We start from the raw sequence: 21860 nt of genomic DNA on the forward strand, positions 1-21860 counted from the left end.
TTCACGGTATCGTAGAAAAATGAGCATACAAGCTGGAAATAATGGATGGCAAGATTCTACCTTCACATTGGAATGTTGTTCATTTGAAGAGATACTATTTCTAAGGAAAGGAAATATCACGGGCAAGTACCCTCATTTTAAAATTTTATTTTGAATTATTAAAATTTTACTAACGATTTTAGATGATAGGCAAAAAGCTAACCCATACTAAGAGATGAATCACGACCTGCAAGACACGTGGAAGAATATAAATTCCCGGTCTAAGGTTACAACTATTCTGATAGAAATTTAAATGGGTTAAGCAGTCTTCATCTAAAATCATACCTCTGAGTCCCGTATGTTTTTCCTTTCCAGGAAAAGGACCGCATGGAAGGAATAATCAAGTGCTCGAGATTTCATTCTTCAAAGCTCAAATACTTGGGGGACTATATAATATACATAGGGCATATGTATAAAGAAGGCAAAGAAGATTGAATGCAAGTTAAATTCGAGTCAAGCCCAAAAGTCTACTCATCAAATGTATAAGTGCAAAGCAAAATCATGAGCCAATAACACAAGCCAGTCAAAAAACATTCATATAGATTTCAAAGTTTTATGATGTCTAGGTTAAAGACAATGTTTAGTCATGAGTATAAAAAAAATCCCTTGCATTTTATTTATTTTTTTGCAAATCTGTTGTAATAAAAACAGTTACGAAAAGTTATAGAAGATGTTTAAATACATGTAAGATGTTACTTAAACTTGACAAAGCTCAGATAAAAACTTTATCAAAGTTATTTCAAGAAACATGTGTGTTCCTATTTCTTTTTTCGTATATTTACACCATTATGAAGTTGAGATGTCTTCTTCATTAAGTGCCAAGTATAAAGGGACCTCTTTCATAAAAAAAATTCATGTTTGATTCAGATATCCATGAAGATAATAAAGCCTTTTAGAAAAAAAAAAAAAGGTAAGACAAAAACCCACGAATTAACAAACAGGATCTTGAATATAAAGGCAGGAACGAACAAAACAGAAGCTCAAGAAATTAAGTTAAACAAAAACTTCTTAATATTAAAGTTTAGACTGAGTATGAACCTAGCTGTAAACTATTTGTCATTTATACAAAATGCTCCGAAAAGGTCTGGGGACTTGTCATTTCCAAAAAACTAAACCCCCAAATAGGACCGAGTGTTAAAACCACATTCCACCAAGAAAAAAAAAGAGTCACACTTTATAAATTTTCACTGAGGGGCTGAAGAAGGATCTAAAGCAGTATCACTAGCAGCAGAAGGTTCGAGCTGGCTTGAAGGAGTTGGGGCATTTACCGTACCCATATCATCTTTAACATGCTCGGGAGTATCATCCATGGGAGAATGAAAATATTGGTCTTGCTGAGTTTTTTCAATAGTCTCCTTTATCTTGGCTAACTCAGCATCCAAGTTGAAACCCTCTTGGCTAGCCTTCATAAGGGTATCGTAGCGTGTGTTTAAAATCGCCCAACTCACTTTAATAACAGTTTTGTCCTCAAGAATCTCATAATCTTTCTCCCATTGATCAATCTCGTTTTAGAGCTTTTCATTCTCAGCCAAGGCAGAATAATACGAAGCTTGCAGAGGAGCAAGTGAACTTTCTAAAAAACTGACCTTATTAGAAGACTCATGGAGATCTTCTTGGGTCTGAGTAGGTGTTTGCACAAGTTCACCAGTGTAAACCTCTTTCTCACTTAGCAAAGCCTTCAACTCTCTAATCTCTTCACTGGCTTTGGAGAGTTGCTCAGAAAACGATGTCTCGAGGAGATTTTTGTCCTTGTCAACTTGATTTGAGGAAGCCTTCTCAACTGCTCTCTAAAGTCAAAACCTTTAATTGTTGCTCTAAAGTGCACTCGTTTTCTTCTAACACTTCCATATTAATTTGAAGGCTTTCATATTGTCCTTTCCAGTTGTCTGCTTCAATTTGATAATTGTGCATTAACTGCTCCGTATGAGAAACTCTCTTCATCATCTCTGTGCTAACAAGATTGATCTAAAAAAAGGGGGTAAGAACCTTAATTAAATAAGGATGTAATAAAGTGTGAAAAGTAACAAATACCTTTAATGATGACTGAACTATGTCATTCATCCAAGTCAAAGAGTTGTGACTCTCGAGCTTGGATTTCTAAACTGGACCGATCAGAGGTTTCAACCACACGTCAACCTGACCTGACTTTCTCAAAAGGTTGACATCGGTAGGAACCTCGATGATAATCTGCTTTATAGATCCACTTCCACTCGAGGAACCAACCCCAGTATGAAGGACAATAGTAGAGGGAACTATGGAAGAAGTTAAAATAGCTTGGGGCAGAGCAGTAACGGTAATAGTTACAACTGGTAAAGAAGACGCCACAGGAACATGCATGGTAAATGAGGCAAGGGGTACTTCATCAGAAACTAAACCCAAATTATCACTGTCAAACCTATGGGTGTGCATTCGATTTATCGATTTGATTTTGACCCTTATCCATAATTACTTATCGATTATCGATTTGTACATATGCTTATCGTTATTGTTTCAATAAGGTTTCGATTTTTTCAATTTTGATTTATCGATTTTTGGGGCTTATCGATTCGGTTATCGATTACACCAATAAGAAAATTTGGGGGATTCCATGCAAAGTATATCGCTATAAACACGCCTAACTAATATGGACGAAAAGATCATTCTTGTCATATACACCGTGAATGGTTCTGGCTACTTTTGTAACTACCAAAAACGTAGGATTAGGAAAATGCAACTAAACAACTTGTAATAATTAAGACTAAACAACTTCTACCAGTTAACTATTGCTAAACAGAAGTTGACATTTAATTCTCGCCAAGTAGAACATGGATGACGATATTAGGGTGACAACATATCACCCTAATACTAAAAGAACTTATGGTAATTCAAGCGGCGAGCATCAGCAATCCAACTACTACTTTTTAAAGTCGCAAGTGAAAATTGTATTGGGAAAAAACTGAGTCTGTATATTGAAGATGACGTGTCATGACACGTGTGCTGGTCAGAAGGTCAAATCGCAATAATTAGTCAAGAGGCACGGGTGACAACAGATATGAGTTAGAAGAAAGCAACATAGGTATAGACCATTACTTAAGTGGCACGAGTCTCGTACCTATTCTAGTTATTTAAAGACCGAAGATCGGAGGGGATTGAAGATATGAATCTGATGACGCAAAAGAGTCCAAATTCAGCATTAAATATCAAATACGTAGGAATCTTTGTATTTATTAAAAATTATTGTGTAACGTTTCTTTTAATGGCATTTATTGCTCATAATTGTCTCATTAAGACAAAGGCATCACACCTTCTCCTAGAATCAACTATAAAAGGAGAAGGACTCAACATCTGTAGGGACACGAAATACTATTGAGATCTTACCGAAATACAAAACTATTTACTGCTTTATCATCGTTCTCAAAAATATTTTATTATTTTCGTCTCCTGATTATCAGTAACCCGAATTTCTTTTTATTTCTAGCTTTGACCAAAGACTCAGATTTTTGGTTAAACAAATTAGTTTGGTTACCGGGAATCTGATAATCTTTTCTTTTAAGCTACATCTTGTCCATTGTCATCACCATGTCAAACAACAACACCAACAATAACAATGAAAACACCTTGGGAAACCATGAAAATCAAATCCATCAAAATCAAGGAGATTTACAGAACATTGAAGTGGTTCCCTCCCCTCAAAATTCACCACGTCAATCTCGTGAAGGCACTCCTGAATCTCGTACTGATCAACAAGAGCAATCTGAACATTTTGAAGGGGTAGATGAAGCTTTACAAAAAGAAATCGATGCACGGGTTAGCAAAGCTCTTCAGGCTCTGGTTAGTTGATTACCTGTTACTCCATCCACACCTACGCCTAATAATAGTACATTGGAAAATCCTCGTTCTGGCCTTGCTAATTCTGGAAATGGAGGAACCCCCAGTGAACCACAGGAAGGAGAACCAGGTAATTCAAATAATTCTCATTTGCAAAATTTAGTACTAACCTTGCAGAAACGGCTTAAGGAACAAAACGAACGCATATAGCAAATCCCCGGAGTTCCACCTGTAATTAAAGGAGTGGATATAGACAAATATTCACAACAACCTTGGAAGCCAAGTGCTGCTCCCCTTCCAATTCCTAAAAAGTTCAAAATGCCTGACATCCCGAAATATGATGGTACTACAGACCCACGTGACCATGTGACTGCATTTACAACAGGCTTGAAAGGCAACGACTTGACCAAACAAGAAATTGAATCAGTACTGGTCAAGAAATTTGGAGAAACACTCACCAAGGGTGCATTAACCTGGTATTCTCTTTTATCTGAAAATTCTATAAATTCTTTTGCTGAGCTTGCAGATTCTTTTATTAAAGCACACTCGGGAGCTCAAAAGGTTGAGAAAAGAATGGAAGATATTTTCAAAATCAAACAAGGGGATTCAAAGTTGCTCAGGAACTTTGTTGATAGATTCCAACGTGAAAGAATGACTCTACCCCGTATACCTGACAACTGGGCTGCAATAGCTTTTGCAAGTAATTTAAATGACAAAAGTTCTGAAGCCACGAGAAGACTCAAAGAAAGTCTTCGAGAATTCCCTGCAACCACTTGGAATGATATTTACAATAGGTACAGTACGAAGCTGCGAATTGAAGAAGTATCGTACCTAAGTTTCATCATGAAGAAAGGGGCGGTTCAAAAAAATTAGAAACCGAAAAAAGATAAGGAAAAAACAGGTACGATCCATATATAGGACCTGCAGGAAAAGACTCACGGTCAAAGCAAGATAGTCAGCAATATGATCAAAAATCGAGGAACAGGGAATCTAGTTCCTCATCAAGATTTAGAAATGATCGGAACAGACAAGAGTCACGAGATGATGACAGGAGTTTAAAGGCAAGGTTCGGCGGATATAACTTTAATGTCACTATCTCTGAGATTGTGGCTATTTTGAGAAGCATGGTAGATAAGGTACGATGGCCAAAAGAGATGCGGTCAAATCCAAATAGACGCAATCCAGATCATTGGTGCGAATTTCACAATGATCGTAGGCACAAAACTTCAGAATGTAGATTCTTGCAGAGTGAAGTGGATCATCTATTGAAGCAAGGGTACCTCACTGAGCTATCTAGTGAAAAAGGAAAACAAGCCTATATGAAAAATAGGCAAGAGCCACCAAAGCCCCCTTCACCCAAAAGAACCGTGAATGTTATCAGTGGAGGAGAAGATATTCACGGTGTAACATATACGGCTTCCAATAAGGTTTCTAAAGTAACGATAACACACGGGAAATGGGTACGGCAGGTTTTAGAAAATGAAAGTATTTCATTCGATGATGCAGATACCGAAGGAGTAATAACCCCACATAATGACGCACTGGTAATATCTTTACTTGTACATGATACTAATGTAAAACGAGTTTTAATTGATCCAGGGAGTTCCGTAAATATTATACTACTAAGGATATTACGTGAAATGCAAGCTAAAGACAAAATGATACCCAAGGCGCATACCTTGTCAGGTTTCGACAATTCAAGTGTGATAACAAAAGGAGAGGTAATTCTAACAACCTTTGTTGCAGGTGTTGTTAAAGAAACTAAATTTCAGGTAGTAGATATGGAAATGGCTTACAATATGATCATGGGGAGACCGTGGATACATGATATGGATGTTGTCCCATCAACTCTACATCAAGTTATTAAATTCCCATCACCATGGGGAATTTTCCAAATTCGTGGGGATCAGCAGACAGCTAGGAGTATCAATGCTGTAATAGGTACGAGCACCGTAAATAAAGAAAAATAGCAATTACAGAAACAGTTGAAGGAATCAAGGATCAAACCTCAGCTGAACAAGAAAAGATAGATTTAGACTCGAGACCTGATACAATTCAAGAACCTGAAGAGAATGAAAATATCAAAACAACAATTGAAGAACTCGAGGCTGTGATATTATTCGAGCAGTGGCCTGAACGGAAGGTTTACGTTGGAGCCAATTTAAGCTCAGACATGCGAGGTATGATGATTAAATTTTTAAAAGCTAACGTGGACTGTTTTGCTTGGTCCCATGCTGATATGACAGGGATACCACCGGATGTGATGACTCATAAACTAAATGAAGACCCATCCTTCACACCAATAAAGCAAAAGAAAAGAAAGCAAGGAGCTTTCAAAAATCAGGTGATTCAGGATGAGGTCTAAAAGCTATTGAAAATTGGATCAATCCGCGAGGTAAAGTATCCTAATTGGTTAGCAAACACAGTTGTTGTACCTAAAAAAATGGTAAGTGGCGGGTTTGCGTGGATTATACAGATCTTAACAAAGCCTGCCCGAAAGATTCTTTCCCTTTACCACATATAGATCAATTAATTGATGCAACTGCAGGACATGAACTTTTAAGTTTTTTAGATGCATATTCAGGGTACAACCAAATTAAAATGGACCCTAGTGATGAAGAATAAACTTCTTTCATCACAGACAGGGGGACTTACTGTTATAAAGTAATGCCCTTTGGTCTCAAAAATGCTGGGGCAACCTATCAAAGGTTGGTCACAAAAATGTTCCAAGAGCATTTAGGAAAGACAATGGAGGTATATATAGACGATATGCTCGTCAAAACCCAACAGTCTCATGATCATATTTCTCATCTATCTGTTACATTTGAAATTTTGCGAAAATTTAATATGAAACTCAACCCAGAAAAATGTGCATTTGGAGTTGCATAAGGTAAATTTTTGGGTTTTCTTATTTCTAATCGTGGTATTGAGGTAAATCCTTCTCAGATCAAAGAAATAGAAGAAATTCCTAATATCCTTACTAATAAAAAGGAAGTTCAACGATTAACGGGAAGAATTGCAGCTTTGGGGAGATTTATTTCCAAATCTTCAGAAAAGTGTTTTAAGTTTTTCTCTGCACTCAAAAAGCAAGATCATTTTGAATGGAATGAAGATTGTCAACAAACACTTAGAAATTTGAAAGCTTATTTGTCAAAACCACCGTTATTGGCAAAACCAAAGGTAGGAGAAAAGCTTCTCATCTATCTGGCTATGTCAGAAGTTGCGGTAAGTGCTGTTTTAGTCCGTGAGGACCAAGGTAAACAATCTCCTATATATTATGTAAGCAAGTCTTTACTAGATGCTGAAACACGATATCCACAACTAGAAAAATTAGCATTAGCTTTGATAATGACATCTAGAAAATTAAGACCTTATTTTCAATGCCATCCCATTGTTGTAGTTACTGCTTTTCCATTACGAAACATTTTGCATAAACATGAATTGTCAGGAAGGTTAGCAAAATGGGCCATAGAATTAAGTGAATACGAAATCATTTATCAACCTAGAACTGCTATAAAATCTCAAGTATTAGCCGATTTAGTAGCTGATTTTAGTTAGAGGATGCATTTAGAAGCAGAAAAAGAATTACAAGTTTTTAATGGTGCAAACCCGGGGACTTGGATTTTATTCACTGACGGTTCATCTAATGTAAAAGGATCAGGCCTGGGGATAGTCCTCATACCACTTACGGGTGAGACTATTAGACAGGCTATAAAATGTCATTCTATAACTAACAATGAAGCAGAGTATGAGGCTGTAATTGCAGGTTTAGAATTGGCACGAGAACTCGGCATAACACAAATTATAATCAAGAGTGATTCTCAACTCGTGGTCAATCAAATGCTGGGGACTTATACAGCCAGGGAGACACGAATGCAAGAATATCTCGCAAAGGTACGGGAACTAATATAGCAATTCCAAACTTGAAAAGTAATGCATATCCCAAGAGATGAGAATGCGGAGGCAGATGCTTTAGCTAATCTCGCATCTGTAGCAGACGTAGCAAACGATGCAAATGCTTCAGTCGTACATTTATTTCATTCCATTCTCGAACCTGATAAAAATGAGGTAAATTTTAATCATTTAACATGGGATTGGAGAAACGAAATTATTGCTTTTTTACAGCACATAACCGTGCCTGATGACAAAGGAAAAGCTTATGCACTTCGCAAAAAAGCTGCTCGTTATTGTTTACATCAAGGAAATCTTTATCGAAAGATGTTCGGTGGACCATTAGCAAGGTGTATCGGACCTTCTCAAACAGAATATGTAATGAGGGAAGTACATGAAGGACATTGTGGAAATCACGCAGGAGGAAGGTCGTTAGTAAAAACGCTGATTCGAGCAGGGTATTATTGGCCTAAAATGGAAGAAGAAGCAAACGGTTTTGTGTCCAAGTGTGACAAATGTCAAAGATACGGCAATAATATGCATAGACCAGAGGAGCTATTACATCATGTCATAACTCTGTGGCCCTTCATGAAATGAGGAATGGATATCGTAGGTCCATTACCACAAGCAAAAGGTCAGGTGAAGTTTCTACTTGTACTTACTGATTATTTCACTAAATGGGTAGAAGCAGGAGCATTTAAACAGGTACGAGAGAAAGAAGTTAAAGACTTCATTTGGAGGAATATAATATGCCGCTTTGGAGTACCAAAGGAAATCGTGTGTGATAATGGTCCGCAATTCATAGGATCTCAAATCACAAAATTCTTTCAAAGTTGGCAAATTAAAAGGATAACATCTACACCATACCATCCAGTGGGTAATGGACAAGCGGAATCCACAAACAAGGTTATTATCAACAACTTGAAGAAAAGGTTACAGGATTCAAAAGGTAATTGGCCTGAGGTATTACCTGGAGTACTATAGGCTTATCGTACAACGACAAAAACAAGCACGGGAGAAACACCATTTTCAATGGTTTATGGTGCGGAGACCTTAATTCCAGTTGAAATAGGAGAACCAAGTACACGGTACGTTCAGGAAATGGAGAAATCAAATGACGAAGAGATGCGGGTGAACCTTGATTTGCTCGAAGGAAGAAGAGAAGCTGCATTAATAAGAATGACAACACAAAAACAAGTAATCGAACGGTATTATAACAGGAAAGCATGCCTCAGATTCTTTAAAATTGGGGACTTCGTACTTAAAAAGGTGTTCCAATCTACAAAAGCTGCTAATTCAGGAAAGCTAAGTCCAACATGGGAAGGACCCTACAGAGTTCGTGACATTGCAGGAAAAGGAGCATACGAGTTGGAGACAATGGATGGCAAGATTCTACCTTCACATTGGAATGCAGTCCACCTAAAGAGATATTATTTCTGAGAAAGTATCTACGATCAGGTATCGCTATATTAGAATTTTTTTCTTTGAATTATTAAAACTCTACTAACGATTTTAAATGCTGGGCAAAAACCCTAACTCGTACCAAATGATGAGTCACGACCTGCACGGCAAAGTGGAATATTCTAAAATTCCCAGCCTAGGGTTACAAATTAATCTGATAGAAATATACACGGGTTAGGCAGTCTTCATCTCTAATCGCACCTCCGAGTTTCGTATGTTTTTCTGTTCCAGGAAAAGGACCAAAATTGATAGAAACAAACAAGTGCTTGAGGCTTCATACTTCACCGCTCAAACACTTGGGGGACTACATATTACATACACAGATACAAAGTGTCAAGTGTTGAGCAAAAGTTACGGAGTTTCCAGCGTTCATCATAGTGTTCTTTCCCATTAGAACAAAGGGAGATTGATATCATCATAGTGTATCAAACTCATGAGAACAACAGAGTCACCTCTCAAACCCTTCTTAATACATGAAGATAGGGTCATGACTATGTGCTGAAACGGGTTATGAGGAAAAACCTTGTCTATTTTATATTGTAAAAATCTGTTACAAGAAAAATAGTTACGAGAAAGTTATAGATGTATTTTAACACATGTAATATTCAAAAGCTTGTCCAAGTTCATGAATAAAAACTTGTCAAAATTGTTTTGAACAAAACATGTGTATTCCTATTTCTTTCATCGTATTGTAACACCATTATGAAGTTGAGACGTCTTCTTCATTAAGTGTCGATATATATAAAAGGGCCCTCTTTTATAAACCTCATGTTAATAAGTCATGAGAAGAATCATAAAGCATTTTCAAAGGATAAAAATGCTAAACTACTCTATAAGTCCTAAATAAGTAAGGAAAAGACAAGAATAGAACACATTGAAGTATTAACAAAACTTCTTAATATAATTAAAAAGACTAAGTAGAAACTTAGTCAATAAAAGTTTATACAAGTGCCTCATTATGATAACTGAGGACTTTCACCAAAAAATCCCTTAAAAACTAACTAAGAGATAAAACCATCATCCAATTGAAGGGTTTAGCACATCAGAAGTTGCAATATTAATTTCACTTTCAGCCACAGGCACGGTGGCAACTTCTGAAGAAGCAGCAACAAGAGCGGTTTCAGCTGAGCTTGAAGTGTTAGGATCAACGAGGGAAGCAAGAGTCACGGAAGCTTCAACTTTCACAAACTGAGTCATAGAAGTTTCACCCTCTAAGGCTGGAATTGCAGCATTTTCAACTTCAACTGCCACATCAACGACTTCTTCATTTAAAGGTTCTTCAGCTACGAGAGCTTCAATTGACGGAGAGGGAAAGTCAAGTGGTTGTTGGGTTCTCTCAATGGTCTCTAAAACTTTGGCCAACTCTGAGTTTAAATCAAAGTTTTCTTGACTGGCCTCCATTAAAGCATCACGATGAGAGTTTAGAAAAGCCCAACTCACCTCTATGTTAAAATTCTCCTCAAGAAGTTCATACTCCCTTTCTCACATAGCAAGATCATTCTTTAACACTTGATTTTCAACTAAAGAGGAATCAAAGGATGCTTCAAGGGAGTCATGAGAACTCTCTAAGGCATGTACCTTATCAGGAGAGATTTTTAAATCAGCTTGAGCTTGAGTCAAGCTTTGCACTAACTCCCCTGCATACTCTTCTTTCTTGGCCAAGAGTGCCTTAAGTTCTCTGATTTCTTCACTGCAATTTGATAGTTGTTCTGAAAATGAACACTCAAGGCGCTCCTTATCTTTTTCAAATTGGTTTGAAGAAGCCTTGGCAACTGCTAACTCAAAAGTCAGACCTCGCTTCTGTTGCTCCAGGAGATTTCTACTCTCTAGAAATTCTTCTATAGTTCCCTGAGCATTCTCAAACTGCTCTTTCCAATTGGCTGCTCTAGCTGTGCTCCCCTGACTATTTCCTCAGCCTCGTGGATAGACTTTTCAAACTCACGGGCTTTCCTTTCCAGAAGGGAAATTCTTCCCATCAATTCTATACCAATGAGGTTAGCCTGCGTGACAACTCATAGAAATAAGAATTTTTTTTTTTAAAAAAAAACTTGTTAGTAAGTAAAGGAAAAATACCTTCAAAGTAGAATGAACAATATCATTCATCAAAGTTAAGCAACTATGGCTGTCCATCTTCTTGAAATAATGTCATTTTTCAAGGCTAAGAACGCATGACAAAACCAAAATGACATTATTTCAAGGCTAAGAAAGCATGACAAAACCAAACCATGAACTAGTACTCTCTCCCTGCTGTAGGGCAACCAGAACTAGCAACATCTTTAAAAGGTGACTAATCCGTTAACAATATTAGTTTAACAAAACAAATAGTATTTCCAAAGCATAGTTCCAGAGGTAGTTGAATCAACTCTTAAAATGCCTCATTCTCTCCAAATCTTATACCAAACTGGTAAGTTCTAATACATTTTCTCTAAGCAAAACAAAATACATCATTAATTTGAACTTCATTCCCTTGAGCTTTAAATATGATCATTCCTTAAATGTGGTATCTCTTGCTGAAAGTCCTAACCTTTAAACCTGGAAGAAATTAAGACAAATATTAAGAACTTTGTAATACATCACATTCTTTTACAAGTATATTATTTAAAATAGAGAACTTACATAGCAGCTAACAAACTCTAGCAAACATCATCGGTGGAAGCTTCTTTGCCAAGATTAGTAAAATCTAATAAGAATATATATTAACAAGTCAAGCAATTAATATATTATTTAAATATCTTAAGCAATACAATAAAGTTAATTAAAATATACATACCTTCCTCAAGTGTCTCGAGAAAATCTAAATCTTCCTCAACATTTACAGGAAGCGATTTACTCCTAAGCCAATCTTGAAGGCACACTAGAGTTTCAACCAATTTAGGAGTTAATGAACTCCTAAATTGGTCAAGAATAGGTCCTCCGGTACTAAATGCACTTTCAGATGCCACACTTGAAATATGAATAGCAAGCACATCTCGAGCCATCTTAGAAAGAATAGGAAATCTAGGTGAGTAGTTGTAGCAGTAGACTCAGAACCTCTACTTTCATCAACCACTTGATCAATTTTATCATTTTTAGCCATATTAGACTCTTAAGTGCAAAGTTGTTACTGATACCAAACTATAACAAGGAATAGAATACATAGCAGAACTTCATGTGCCTTTCATTAACACCCGATGGACAGCAAGAAAGTGCATCTATTACTTTCAATGTGACGAAGCTACTTTTTCAAATTTCCTACTTTAAATAAGAACTCGGACATGTATGGTGTTCTCTACCGTGTTATTTGGTGCAAGATTCAGGCAACACTCTCTAATACTATAACAGCAAAGTCATAAACCCTGACCACAAGCTGCTCACAGCAATCAAAATTTCAAGGAAGACCTCCCTTATCTCTTGATGTTCTAGATAAAGGAACCATTTTTCACAACTATTTTTAGATATAAAACAAGACAACCCAAGACTTTCAGCAATTTTCAATAAAAACTGAATTTAAAAGAACAAAGTCTTACCAAGTGAATCTCGTCTTAGAGAGAGCTGTCAAGTGAGCGCAACTGCAAGTAAAAGTTTTAGCTTTGGTTTGTATCCACTTAGAAGAACATTAAGAATTAAAAAGGAATTATGTATCACTAAAACTTTGTCATTGCTATCTATCAAAAATATAGAACCTTTTTTAGTATTAAAATGACTATAATCTTTATATGGTACCTGCTAAGAGCTTTCCGAAAAGGCGATAATCAACGGCGACAGTAGCGAGTTTTGAATCATCAACAGAGCTAGATTTGTACTTTGTAAGTAGAAAGTGAAGTGAAGATTGAAGAGAAAGCGGCGCTGAAGAAGGGAGGAAATAATAAGGTTAGCTGATTAGGGACTTAAGTGAAGGAAAAGGTAGTATTATAGAATAAGGGTATATTTTTTTTAGGATAAACCGATAACCGAAGAGGACGAAATTGATAACTTGATAAGAAAAATTTCAAAATCGAAATCGAAATCGATAAATCGATATTAATAAACCGATAACAAATAATCGATTCGATTTATCGATAAACCGATTCGAATACACACTCAAACACACGGGAAAAAAGCTGATCATCAGAGTCACGAACGATCGCAGGAGTGTCATCATCAGAGCTCACCAAGGTGGCTTCAACAGGCTCGGTTATGGGAATAGAACGGGGAGGAGTTGCTTTATCGTCTGAAAAGACGCGTCTTCTGGCCAGTGGCCTTTTAATCAAGGAACTTCCATCCTGTCTTCTTCTTTTTCTTCAGAATCCTGGGTCGTATCGGCCTTCCTTTTCGATGAAGAACCCAAGATTATCTCTTGAGCTCTTTCCAAAGAAACTCTAGAAGCTACGACAACATCAACACTAATGCCTCGAATGAGAAATCCTGATAAAAAGAAGGATCAAAACAAATTCTGAAGAAAGGGTGAATAGAAGAAGAGATGAGAAAAGCCTTTACCATGAGTTTTCACCTTCCAACCAAACCTATGTGACAGGTTTTTCTAAGATATACCTTCCATTGGAGCAACATTCAATAACTTTCCTACCAACCACGGAAATTGGGAATCTCATCAACAGTTCCCATGGTTGCTGGAAAAAGTTAAACGGTAGCGAGAAAAATAAAGAGAAAGGATAGAAAAAGTTGTAAAAGGAAAACTTACGTGAAAAATTCCACTTCTCATAAAATGGAACATTCTCTTCACCCACTAAACCAACAGTAGGGGCATCAACAAACATGGCATACCAGCCACGGTCCTTATCATCCTCTAGGCTAACTAACACTCTCTTACTTCTCGATACTAAAGTGAAAATCCCATGGATGAAAAGTTTAGGAGAGTAGAGGTGAACCAAATGGAAGAAATTAAAGGGCAAATTAGCCATATTAGTTAAATTCCTTAAGCATGCAACAACCCTCCACACAATGGGGTCAATCTGTCCTAAACAAACATCGAAAAAATGGCAGAATTTGATGATAACAGGATCAATGAGGGGTTTAAAATTCAGTGTAAAAGGGTATGTATACACAAAATAAAACCCAGTCAATTAAGATGTAATCCTTTGGTTCGCATTGGGAATTATAATGGGGAAATCATGTCTCCAGTGGCAATCCATACGAACAATAGAGATCAGACCTTCAGTAATTTGAGATGGGTAAATATCAACACGATCTAAAGAAGACATAGAAGAAACTTGGTTTCTGATCAATTCTCTATCAGTGTAAAAAGATAGTTCAGCAGGAACATTTTCATTTACCAAAGGCTCACGAAGGGGTTCATTAGAATCTTTACTTCTAGACGAAGATCTATGGGAAAGAGAACCCTTAGTTCTAGAAGGTGGAGTTCACTGGAGGTATAGAAGAGCCCGTATCGATGAATACCCTAACCTACGAAGTCTTCCTCCTCTTTTACTCCTAACAGGAGCAAGAGGAAGGTCATCAACAATGGGGACTCTTCGAGGGTTAGGGTTTGAAGAAGACATAGTACTACGAGGAAGAAGAGAACAAGTGTGAATATTCTAAACTTTTTTATGAGAAAGACAAAGACGAAAGTTATATTTATACTCAGAAGCAACCGTCAAAGGAAAAGGTGTAATGTTGGAAATGTCATGATGGAAGTTGTCGCTTCGTAATTGATGAAGCCGTAAAAAAGCCCTAAAAGGTGCTGAAAAGTTGCAGAACCAATCAGGGGATGCCACACGTCATGAACATTAAATGGAAGTGACATATGAGACGTCAGTTCCAGAGAAGAAATAATGGCAGCAAATATTCCTGCTTTAATGAGATCTACTTCCCAAATATTTTATTGATGAATAAATGGCAAGTGGGGTTGGCGAAGGATAGTGTCACGACACATTTTCTGAACAAGCCGGGACCGACACTCGATCACTAACATGACCGAGAGAATCATCTCTACTTATCAAATCTATTATAACTCCAAACTTTATATGCAACAAGGCAACATCCAACCAAATACTTTTGATTAATTTAAATATTTAAATAAATCAACTCCAAAACTTTGTTCATAGTAACTACTGAATCACTGCTAAGTTATTATCAAAAATATCTAAATCTTAACCGAATGACTATGTCTATGAAGCCTCTACTGATAAACTGACGCACTGCTCAAGACATGAGATTTCTTGGCCAGTTCTCTAAGTAAACAAAGAAATAACTAAATAAAGATGACTCAAAGGAATACTCCACGAACAAAAGTGGAGCTCACCAATAGCACTGGAAGAGAAGGAAGTCCTAACCTGTAGCCTGCTCGCCTGCAAAATTGGTTCCTACGTTGTACCGCAGACCAACGTAGGTTCCCAAAAGAGAACGTCAGTACCATCCATTGTACTCAGTGAGTCTCAACAACTGGGAGCGAAACTTTACTAACATATACATTACGAGCAAAAGTTCTAAATGCATGTAAAATAAAGCTTATAAGAATAATTCTAAAATAATTGCATACTAGCAGTTTATGAATATTCTAAAAGAAATTCTTTTCTTTTTCAAAAAAATACTTCTCATTATTTTTTGGGAGTTCCAACTATTCTGACCTATTTCTGTCTTAGTCACGGAGTGATCGGCACGGGTTCGATCCCAACCTGATCGAATAGGCCCAATCCACGAGGCGCCACTCGCTTCATGTTTCTCAGCGCTCATATATCATACCTTAGCCCGGCTAAGTGAATTCTCAGCAACGAGACCCTCGGCTCGTGTGCTCCCTACTTTGGCATAAGTAGTTTCAGGAAGTCAACGCCTTGGTCAGGACCCTCGCGACCTGGACGATAACCCCTTCTCAGAATAAAGGATACTCCCAAAAATCTTTTCTTTCTAAAACTTCTTCTTGTGACTTTTCAAGTCTAAATCTTTCGAACATACTTATTCTAGAATTCTTAAATGTAAGGTAAGGCATAAAAATGAAATAAGCATTCAAAATTATTTCTAAATATTCTTGTTTTTTCATGAATTTTCAACATGAAAATGGCACTTAAGAATAACACAAAAATATAAAAATTTATGCACATATATCAAAATAAATCACCTAACTTTAACTAAAATAATTCTAAGCTAATAGGAACTCACTCACTCCAATTAAGTACATATTCACTCTTTTAGCCAATTTATCAAATACCGTGTATGCATACTTTTGTGAGTTAAACCACTTTGGTAAATGGTTATATCAACTCACCTCAACACTTCTCGAACCAATACGTAAGCCCCAGTCCAATTGACACCAATCAAACAATCGATTCTACAAAAATCAATGCATTTTAATTAATTTTAAAGTTTCGCACCTAAACACGGAACTTTACTGTTAATATAGAGAAAGAAGGAAATTAACTATTTAATTCTTATCTATTACTACTTAGGGTAATTGACAATATGAAATTTTATATACCTGAATTCAAGAATAGGTGATTTGTAAAGAACCCTAAAAATTTTTTCGTTGCATGCGTGAGTCGCTGGCTCGCTGCCTCTGTTTCGTCGCATTCTGCTTCAGTTTATCGTATAAGACTTCTCAGCCCTTTTGCCTTTGTTGAATGAACGTATAAGCCTTTTGTTCTGTTAAGGCTTTTTAGCCTTCAGGCTTTTTAGTTTTTTGTTTAAGGCTTTGCCTTTTGCCTTCCCACTTTATGGGCTTTATACTTTTCCTTTCTTTTTTCTTTCTCTTTTTCTTTTTAACTTAATTAATAATTAATGATACTCATTCTTAGTAATTAGTAATATTAAAAATATTAATATTTCATAATTGTATATCCAATTATATACAACCAAAGTAAAAGAAACAACAATAGTAAAAGAATTGAAGAATAAGATAAAATAATAATAATAATAATAATAATAATAATAATAATAATAATAATAATAATAATAATAATTTAGTTCTATAATTAGCGTGTCTCGAAACTTTTATAAATTTGAGGAGTGTTACAGATAGTTTAAGAGGCACGAGGTCCAGCAGACACGAGCAGAGATCCAAGAAAACAAGAAGGGATAGGTGCTCGGACCTCTTGGAATGAACCTAAATAGCAAAAGGGGTATAGATACGTATTATTGGTAATTAATAGGCATTAATTACGAAAAACATTATGGAATCTGTATTGAGTCAGTTATGATTACCAATTATAACGTTACATTAAATGCCATCAATTGTCCATAATGACTCTATTATGAAAGGAGAAAAACATATTACTTAGAAATAACTATAAAAGGTGAGGACTGAACATTTGTAAGGACACGAAATACTATTGGAATATCCTGATTTACTTTACTTTCTATTCAGTCATTATTTACATCAATTATTCCTATTTCTACTTGATTATTAGTAACCCGAGTTCTTCTAAAAATAAGCTTTGACCGAAATCTCTATTTTTGGTTAAACAATAAGAGCATCATAAAAATCAGAAAATAGATGAAAAACAATGGCAATAACTAGTAAATAATTAAACCCGGTACTATAAAAAACGAAAGAGTAGTGAGAACTTAGATCCGCCTCTGCAAAGAATAATTACCAAACAATAACAATAACAAGCCAGTGAAATCTCACAAATGGGATCTAGAAAAAGTAGTGTGTACGCAGACCTTACCCCTACTCCGAAGGAATAGGGAGGCCATTTCAGATAGACCCTCGTCACAACCAAACAACAAATATAAACATGAATTTGCAGTATTTAAATACCAAAAACATAAAGCTTTATTTTTATTAAAAAACAAAAACATTAATCCAACACCAAATAATACTAGTCTGCACTACATGCATGCAGATAAACTAAACAAATTTGAAACAAAAACTCAAAAAAATTATTACGAAGAGAAATACTATATTATTAGGCACCACCACTAGGTGGCATTCTAGCAAAAGAAGCAACAATAACAATAACTAGTAAACCAATACAAATTAATGGCATAGGGTTTGTAGTAGAAGTTGCTGCTGCTGCAACTGTTGCTGGTGCTGGAATCATTGATTTAATAAAAACTACTACCAAAAACAAAAGCCCGAACAAACCGACGAACAACGCGGACTCGTCCATGGCAAAGAGCGATTAGGGTTCAGGGTTTAGAATTCGGGTTAACGAGTTGTGATGAAGAAGAATGAAGTTAACTTTGTTCATGCAATGCAACTATATATATAGGAGTAGTTGTAATGTTTACTTCCCATAATTAGATAGTCATGTGGAGAAGGAGAATAATTAAGACGTGGAATTAATATATGGAAACTTAAGGATTATGAAAGCAGAAAATTATCATAAATTATATTCTGAAAAAAATTTACGACATATTTTGGTTCAAAAAATATCTAATTATGGAAACTAAACCATAAATTATATTCTGAAAAAAATAATATTTACTTGCCAAATAAGGGTGTGTGTATATATATGTGTGTGATAACTTACTAATATTTCAGCAAATATCAAATGTGAACCCGTAATTTTAATTGTACAATAAATTTAATGTTAAAGTTTGAATTTTAGATAAGCCTCTTCACTTATAAGTTTATTTGAAATAGATATTTATTATAAACATTAATTGATACTCCTTCTGGTCCGCTAATGATTTTTCATTGTTTTCACACGTATTAAGAAATTCTCTTTTTAGCATTAATTAATAATAAAATTGATTATATTAACCTTAATTTGTTCATTGGAATTATAACAAATACTCCTAAACTCTTTACTCCAAAGGCAACTTTGAAAAAAAAGAAGAAGTTAATTCCTTCTTAATATCTGAAAAAATTAAATATTATGGATCATAAAAAAAAAGAATAAAAAATTAATTAAAATGGACCGGAGGGACTAACATTTAAAGTTTGGTGCAATTGATGTAATACACATTAATATATCTGATAGAAGTTACTCGTTTTGTTTCCCTTTATGTGATATATTTCAAAGTATGTAGTAGGGTCAAACTAACTAATTTTCGTGTGAATTAGATCATAAAATCTTCAACTTATTTCAAATGAAATTTACATACTTAAAACTATTGACATATATAAGTTTAAATATATAGAAATTATTTGATTGAGAGAGGACCGAGAGGTGATACCAGCCTTCATCTTCTTCTTATTTTTTGGTTTCATGCAAAGTTCAATTCCTTAAACGAAAAAGGGTTAAAATACCCCTAAACTATTGGAAAAGATTTAAAAATATTCTTTATTTATTTATTGGACTAAAAATACTCCTCAATCCATCTTTTTGGTTCACTTATGCCCTTTGACTGTTAGGTCACTGCTGAATTAAAAATAATAATTATTTAAATCCACGTGAAAACTTCTTATTGGTCGAAATTAAAACATCTAATCTATTAGAAAGACTACCCCATATTTACCCCTTTTTGGGACCAACCCGCTCCAAACATTGACCCGGCCCAGATAAAAAGTTCAACTACAAAAAAGACGCCTCACTTCCATCTAACTCCGTGGTGTCCGAGCATCAAGTACTTCTATTTTTTTTTATAATCGTGGTGTCCGGATTAGCTTACATGCACCTCGACTAACATTAAGTATTTCTTAAAGACCAATTAGATAACACAAGGGCATGACTCAATGTATCACTGATTATAATCTCAAACAAATTTAGCTAATCAAAATAAAACCAAGACGAGATAATTATACTTCCATATCGCAACAATTATGAAAAAATCGCTAACGCTGAAACGTTATACTACAGGGATATGGTGATATATCTTGTAACCTAGCACTCAAAATGTTTCGACAAACTTCTAATGAATTTTTCCAAAGAAAAACTAATGATTCGAACGAGTTTCTGCAGTTCTATAAAAAAATCAAGTCATCAAACTTTCTCTGTTTCTAGTAACTTTTTTTCATTTGTTGTTCGGAAATTCGCCATCAGTATTGACTATCAGGAAGAAAATGATCATTTCTATCCATTGAACTATAACAAAATTACTAGAAATATCAAACTATACTTCCATAGATAGAATTAGTACCTCCATTCGGGAGAAGAGAGAGTTTCCCGTGAAGAAATTGTGGTTAGGAAGTGGGGCGTCTATTTTTTAGTTGAACTTTTTATTTGGGTCGGGTTAGTATTAGGGGTGAGTTAGTCCGAAAAATGGATAGATATGGGTAGGTCTTTCTAATAGGTTAGATGTTTTAATTTCGATCAATAAGAAGTTGCCATGTGGAATTTAAATAATAATAATTTTTAATTCAGCATTGACCTAACGGTCAAAGGGCACAAGTGAATCAAAAAAGTGAATAAAGGGGTATTTTAAGCCCAATAGATGAATAAAGGATAGTTTTAAACGTTTTCCAATAGTTTAGGGACAATTTTAACCCTTTTCTGTTCCTTAAAAGAAAAGAAGGTATAATTCCTCATTAACATATAAAGCGTATAATTATTACTTTCAATTTCTCATCTTCCTCCGCTATCTACTTTTTCTTCTTCTTTTTCATACGATGTTTGGTACCTGCATTGAAACTCTAACTAATTTGGATTCACGCTATATATAACAAAACGTTTGGAAAATTACTTGTATAGTGCCATTGCTATAAAGAAAAAAATGAAAGGGATTCAATAATATGGATGAAAGCAAATGCTAGTCTTGTCTCATGATAATAACCAATAAAAAAATAGAAAGAGATAAAGAAATCGCAAAAATAAGACTAATTAATGCTATATATATTATTAGTACTAGTTATTAGAGGTCAATAAAAAGAAGAAAAAGAATAACAAGAAATAAAGCAACCCAAATGACTAATGCTACAATTCCTGCAGTAGTGAACGAAGTAAAGAAAGCAAGAAATACAATAAAAGGCACAAAACCTAAACCTGTTGCTAACTCTTGCATGGTGACTATATTAATTATTAATTATAATTACTAATAATTAATAATATTAATCATCACAACTCAAATGAACGTAGAAAACTATTTAACCACAAGTGCTTTATGTATAAATTTTTGAAATATAACTTACCATGCACAAATTTAGAAAAAAAAAGTACTGAGAATTATTATATTATTTACTTGCCAAAATTATTACTTTTGAAAGATTTCCTACATAAGATCTTAAAGGTTTTGGATTCTGTCTTGCCAACACGAAAAGAAGTATTGTAAATTAAGACATAGTTTTATATAAAATTACTTGCTACAGTAATAGACTACATTCACATGTTGTTACTGGACTTTAACTGCTACAATAGTAAAATGAAAAATTATTTTTATCATATTAAAGTAGCTTATAATGTACTCCTTTTATCTCAATTTATGTGGCAGTATTTAACTAGATACGTAATTTTAAAAAAAATATTTTTTTTAAAACTTGTGGTTAGAATAAATCATAAATATTTATATGAATATAAATATTTGCTAAGTATACGAAAGTGTCACTCTTTTTAGAATTTACAATAAAGAAAAGAGTTTCACATAAATTAGGATGGAGGGAGTAACAAAAATAAAATATTGAAGAGTTACCTAAATAGCTGCCCACCTAAAAAGATTAAACTAAATAGGATTCATATGTATAATAATATATAATATGTGTATAATCATGTAAAACTAATATATAATTTATGTATATCGGTTAGAAAAAATTAACAGTAAATTCGATCGACTATTTCTATGAAGATCTCAATAATATATAACAACAACAACAACAACAACAACAACAACAACATTTGGTGGAGGAGCAGCAACAATGGGCCTACTGTTTTGAA

General features: G+C 34.9%; 1 long non-coding RNA gene across 1 annotated transcript; it reads right to left on the reverse strand.

Annotated features, from left to right (window-relative positions):
• Positions 1 to 15240: 15240 nt before the first annotated feature.
• Positions 15241 to 16741, reverse strand: LOC142174188 (uncharacterized). Its single transcript, XR_012703532.1, has 3 exons — positions 16586 to 16741; positions 16376 to 16438; positions 15241 to 15476 (listed from the first exon to the last, which is right to left on the reverse strand). It is a non-coding gene; the product is annotated as an uncharacterized LOC142174188 (long non-coding RNA).
• Between the last annotated feature and the right edge of the window lie 5119 nt (positions 16742 to 21860).

The sequence above is a fragment of the Nicotiana tabacum genome, chromosome 20 (genome assembly GCF_000715075.1).
Source record: "Nicotiana tabacum cultivar K326 chromosome 20, ASM71507v2, whole genome shotgun sequence".
In the NCBI taxonomy this organism is placed as follows: Eukaryota; Viridiplantae; Streptophyta; class Magnoliopsida; order Solanales; family Solanaceae; genus Nicotiana; species Nicotiana tabacum.